Source organism: Hordeum vulgare, chromosome 7H (genome assembly GCF_904849725.1).
Source record: "Hordeum vulgare subsp. vulgare chromosome 7H, MorexV3_pseudomolecules_assembly, whole genome shotgun sequence".
Taxonomy (NCBI): Eukaryota; Viridiplantae; Streptophyta; class Magnoliopsida; order Poales; family Poaceae; genus Hordeum; species Hordeum vulgare.
Window position 1 is genome coordinate 94,853,723 of NC_058524.1, and position 6,070 is coordinate 94,859,792.

Genomic DNA, 6,070 nt, shown 5'->3' on the forward strand with positions numbered 1-6,070 from the left:
CATCTAAATCTTGCAAATAAAGCATGCCCCATCAATAAAGATGATCTCAATTTCTCAGTACATTAGTCAGCAGGCCATTAGCATTAGCTCATGTTAACAACGGCAACATGCTATTGTAGCTCAGGTACAGACATTCAGATTGTACAGACTACAGAGCAAAGCAACACCTACAGCACATTGATTCAAATAATTTCATGTACATCTCATCCCGGAGGCTTTTGCATTCAGACCTTCATGATGCTTCTTCAGTCAGCCTGCACTTAAGAGACCATCTGAATTTTGTTTCGTTTTTAACAGAGGAACCAGCTGCAGCACCGGAACCGGGACGGCACGCGGCCTGTCTTTCGGATGCGCTCCACCTGACGGGCCAGCCGGACTCCCCGTCGGTTCCACCTCGCTTCGACCCTCGCCTGCTTCCCCTCTACCTTGTGGCTCAACGTGGATAGCCTCTTGGTCAGGCTGTTCTTTGCCCGCGCCTTCATTTGGTCGGCCTGCACCTGAAATGAATCTTGCACAATTACACTCTGTAAATTGATACTTCTACATTATATGATGAACAATCGCAATGCCGATCAGGAGTTGGTAGCACCACAATGCAGCAAGTTCGGGGGTTCAGATGGGAGTTGACCTCTGGATGCCTCATCTTGGCTTCGAATTTGGATTTCTGTCAGTTCTCCCACTCCTGAATCCTCACCTCCTTCCTCTGATATCTGAGCCACCATGACCAAAAGAACATAAGATTCAGAAGAAAATGGTGTTTTTGAATGAAACAATCATGATTAAAATGTGGAGATTTTGTTCCGTGCCTTGATGCAGCTTGCACTTCTTGGACTCTGCCCATGCTGCGGCTCGAGCTTCGAACTCCGCCTTCTTGGCTCGGTCTTCTTCTCCAGCGCTCTTCTCCGGCGATTTGTGGAAGCGATCCTCGTTGCTGGCCCAGGACGCGATGTTCATCTTGCCCAGTTGTAGCCCGAGCGCGGCGATCTCGCGGCGCGTCCTGAGCTGCAGCTCCCGCTCGGACGAGGACGGCGAGGCCGGCACCGAGCAGAGCGGGCTCAGCGACGGCGTCGTGGCGCCGGCCGGCGTGCCGCTCCTCGACTGCTCCTGGCTGGCGATCGGGGTTTAGTGAGAGATCACCTCAGAATGCTACAGTCGTTCTAAGCAAAATAAGGTTCATAAAAGGATTAACATCACATGCAATTCATAAGTGACATGATATGGCCATCATCACGTGCTCCTTGATCTCCATCACCAAAGCACCGGCACGATCTTCTTGTCACCAGCGCCACAACATGATCTCCATCAACGTGTCGCCATCGGGGTTGTCGTGCTACTCATGCTATTACTACTAAAGCTACATCCTAGCAAAATAGTAAACGCATCTGCAAGCACAAACGTTAGTATAAAGACAACCTTATGGCTCCTTCCGGTTGCCGTACCATCGACGTGCAAGTCGATATTATCTATTACAACGTGATCATCTCATACATCCAATATATCACATCACATCGTTGGCCATATCACATCACAAACATACCCTGCAAAAACAAGTTAGACGTCCTCTAATTTTGTTGTTGCATGTTTTACGTGGTGACCATGGGTATCTAGTAGGATCGCATCTTACTTACGCAAACACCACAACGGAGATATATGAGTTTCTATTTAACCTCATCCAAGGACCTCCTCGGTCAAATCCGATTCAACTAAAGTTGGAGAAACTGACACTTGCCAGTCATCTTTGAGCAACGGGGTTACTCGTAGCGATGAAACCAGTCTCTCGTAAGCGTACGAGTAATGTCGGTCCAAGCCGCTTCAATCCAACAATACCGCGGAATCAAGAAAAGACTAAGGAGGGCAGCAAAACGCACATCACCGCCCACAAAAACTTTTGTGTTCTACTCGAGAAGACATCTACGCATGAACCTAGCTCATGATGCCACTGTTGGGGAACGTTGCATGGGAAACAAAAAATTTCCTACGCGCACGAAGACATATCATGGTGATGTCCATCTACGAGAGGGGATGAGTGATCTACGTACCCTTGTAGACCGTACAGCAGAAGCGTTAGTGAACGCGGTTGATGTAGTGGAACGTCCTCACGTCCCTCGATCCGCCCCGCCAACTATCCCGCGATCAGTCCCACGATCTAGTGCCGAACGGACGGCACCTCCGCGTTCAGCACACGTACAGCTCGACGATGATCTCGGCCTTCTTGATCCAGCAAGAGAGACGGAGAGGTAGAAGAGTTCTCCGGCAGCGTGACGGCGCTCCGGAGGTTGGTGATGATCTTGTCTCAGCAGGGCTCCGCCCGAGCTCCGCAGAAACGCGATCTAGAGGAAAAACCGTGGAGGTATGTGGTCGCGCTGCCGTGGAAAAGTCGTCTCAAATCAGCCTTAAAACCTCCGTATACATAGGTGGGTGAGGGGGAGCCTTGCCTTGGGGCTCAAGGAGCCCCAAGGGGGTCGGCCGAACCAAGGGGGAAGGTCTCCCCCTCCCAAATCGAGTCCTACTTGGTTTGGAAGGTGGAGTCCTTCTTCCCTTTCCCACCTCCTCCTTTTTTTTTCTTTTTCTCTTTGATTTTTCTTCCAATGCGCATAGGGACCTTTTGGGCTGTCCCACCAGCCCACTAAGGGCTGGTGCGCCACCCTCCAGGCCTATGGGCTTCCCCGGGGTGGGTTGCCCCCTCCGGTGAACTCCCGAAACCCATTCGTCATTCCCGGTACATTCCCGGTAACTCCGAAAACCTTCCGGTAATCAAATGAGGTCATCCTATATATCAATCTTCGTTTCCGGACCATTCCGGAAACCCTTGTGACGTCCGTGATCTCATCCGGGACTCCGAACAACATTCGGTAACCAACCATATAACTCAAATACGCATAAAACAACGTCGAACCTTAAGTGTGCAGACCCTGCGGGTTCGAGAACTATGTAGACATGACCCGAGAGACTCCTCGGTCAATATCCAATAGCGGGACCTGGATGCCCATATTGGATCCTACATATTCTACAAAGATCTTATCGTTTGAACCTCAGTGCCAAGGATTCGTATAATCCCGTATGTCATTCCCTTTGTCCTTCGGTATGTTACTTGCCCGAGATTCGATCGTCAGTATCCGCATACCTATTTCAATCTCGTTTACCGGCAAGTCTCTTTACTCGTTCCGTAATACAAGATCCCGCAACTTACACTAAGTCACATTGCTTGCAAGGCTTGTGTGTGATGTTGTATTACCGAGTGGGCCCCGAGATACCTCTCCGTCACACGGAGTGACAAATCCCAGTCTTGATCCATACTAACTCAACGAACACCTTCGGAGATACCTGTAGAGCATCTTTATAGTCACCCAGTTACGTTGCGACATTTGATAGACACAAAGTATTCCTCCGGTGTTAGTGAGTTATATGATCTCATGGTCATAGGAACAAATACTTGACACGCAGAAAAACAGTAGCAACAAAATGACACGATCAACATGCTACGTCTATTAGTTTGGGTCTAGTCCATCACGTGATTCTCCTAATGACGTGATCCAGTTATCAAGCAACAACACCTTGTTCATAATCAGAAGACATTGACTATCTTTGATCAACTGGCTAGCCAACTAGAGGCTTGCTAGGGACAATGTTTTGTCTATGTATCCACACATGTAAATGAGTCTTCATTCAATACAATTATAGCATGGATAATAAACGATTATCTTGATACAGGAATTATAATAATAACTATATTTATTATTGCCTCTAGGGCATAACTCCAACAGTCTCCCACTTGCACTAGAGTCAATAATCTAGCCCTCACATCATCATGCGAATTACATTGTAATAAATCTAACACCCATACAGTTCTGGTGTTGATCATGCTTTGGCCGTGGAAGAGGTTTAGTCAGCGGGTCTGCTACATTCAGATCCGTGTGCATTTTGCATATATTTATGTCCTCCCCTTCGACGTAGTCGCGGATGAGGTTGGAGCGTCGTTTGATGCGTCTGGACTTCTTGTGAAACCCGGAGCGCGAGCGGGACGAAGAAGAGTCAGAGCGGTCCTTGGGGTACTCTGAGGAGGAGCCTTGGTCGGGCTCCTGGGGCAGGAGGCTGTTCTTGGGATGGTCGTCGGCGTCGAGCCTGGACGGCGGCGACTTGCTGGGCGCCTCAACCTTGTTGGCGCCTCCGTGGCCGTGGGAGGATCCCATCCCCAATAGCTTCATCCTCAGCTTCGTCGGAGACATGACCCCCATCTGCATTCGAATCTGAATCACACAAAACAGAACGAAACAAAATCAGGAAGAGATTCAGAGCAGAAGTAAACGTGTTGTTAATTTCAGTAAAACTAGTAGTATGAATGTGTGGGAATTTGTGGCCGCAGAAATCCGTGCCTTGATTTCCGTGGAGGAGGGAGGCGTTGGCTGCTCCGCTACCATTGGAGAGCGACGGTGTGTGAAGAGCGAGTGAACCACCTTCCGACCAGCTGCTGATGGTGTTGCTGTCGCTGGCCCACCGGGGGGCCATCATCTCGCCGCATTTCGGATGGTTGCAGTCGTGGGTTCCTGGTTAGGCAGGTGCGCAGTGGCGGCGACGGCGAGGTCGTGGCGGGGGAGAGGTAAGCCGTTTGCGTGCGTGAGGAAGGGGATGCGGGGTGGAGAAGAGAGGGGGATAGATCTAACTTATGTGGGTGTACAGAGAACCTTTAGTGGGAGGGAGCGGGAGGACGTGGGTGCGTGTGCGTGATGGGCTGGGAGTTGGTCGAACCATGAGCGAGGTTGAACCATCACGACGGCACATCCTGCTTTAATAGTAGAGATAAACAAGTGGAAATAATATTAGCCCTCAATACAAAGAACATACCAAACCTGAATGCATGGCAGATTTCAAAAGTAATTTTAGGGAACAACTGCACAAATTAGAATATCTAGAAATGGCAGTTGTTTATATCTCAATTACCCAAGAAAAACATGTGCAATCTGCCCTTACCGCTAAAGTCGTAGCTGAAAAAAAAAGTGTTACATGTGTCACCATATCTGTGTAGGTTGAGCAGGAACAAGGCACATGAAAATCACAATTAATAGATTTAAAATGGATTTGCATAAGAACATAAATAGATATTGGTTAGTGTACATACAGAGAGATCTAGTGATCTTTTCATTTACGGCTGCATACCTAGGTTATTTGTATAGCAAGATCAGGTAATCATTAACCTTAGTAGAAATAAACATTGGTGAATAAGATCCCTTCATAAAAAACATTAGTGAATAAAAGCATCTACAACCAAAACTTATAAAAATAACCCTCAAATCCTGCGGACGCGTTCATAAGGACTCGTCGGCACGTCACAAAAAAGACTACTCCATTCAAACATCTCATATTAGAATTTTCAAATTCGTATAAAAGCATGCAAATATATAAAAATATGTACTACGTATAAACTATCTACTCTTCGTTAGAGATTTTGATGATCTCCGTGTCCTTCGGCGGATAGATGTGCGGCAGCTGTAGCTCCGCCCTCTCTGGCGGCTCTGCGGTGGCCCCTTCCGGCGCCTTTGGCTGCTCCACTACGGTTTCCTCCGTCTCTATCTCCACCCCGAGCTCGTAAAAGAGGGCGCCGACATCCGTCTGTCTCTGTCGGATGAGCCGACGGTTGGCCTCCACATCGGTGTCATCACGGATCGAATCCAGGATGGCCCGCTGCTCCACCATCTCGTCGGCTTGGGCGATGGCGAACTCCTCCTCCGCCCCCGCCATGTTCAAGCCCGGACCATGGATCTTCGGGTCGTCCTCCTCCTCCGGCTCGTCCTTCTCCATGGCCTCCGACACCTCCTCCTCCGGCTCCTCCTCCTCCTCCGGCTGCTCCTCATCCTCTTCCTTTTTTGGTGAGTCCAGTGGGAGACCCGTAGAGATGTGGGCGGCGCGCCAAGCCTGGATCTCCGCCTCGATCTGCATCTGGCGCTCCGACGTGAGCTGAGTGTAGGTGGTGATCCTACGGCGGATCACACTGAGGCGAAGAGCGGGGGAGAGGAGGCGCGGATGGGCTTGGGTGGCGGCGAAGGGAGGGAAGAGGTGTATGTGCTAGGGCTGG

At 49.6% G+C, this 6,070-nt stretch overlaps 1 pseudogene; it reads right to left on the bottom strand.

Annotated features, from left to right (window-relative positions):
- Positions 1-290: 290 nt before the first annotated feature.
- On the bottom strand, positions 291-5,736 carry LOC123408379 (annotated as a pseudogene).
- Between the last annotated feature and the right edge of the window lie 334 nt (positions 5,737-6,070).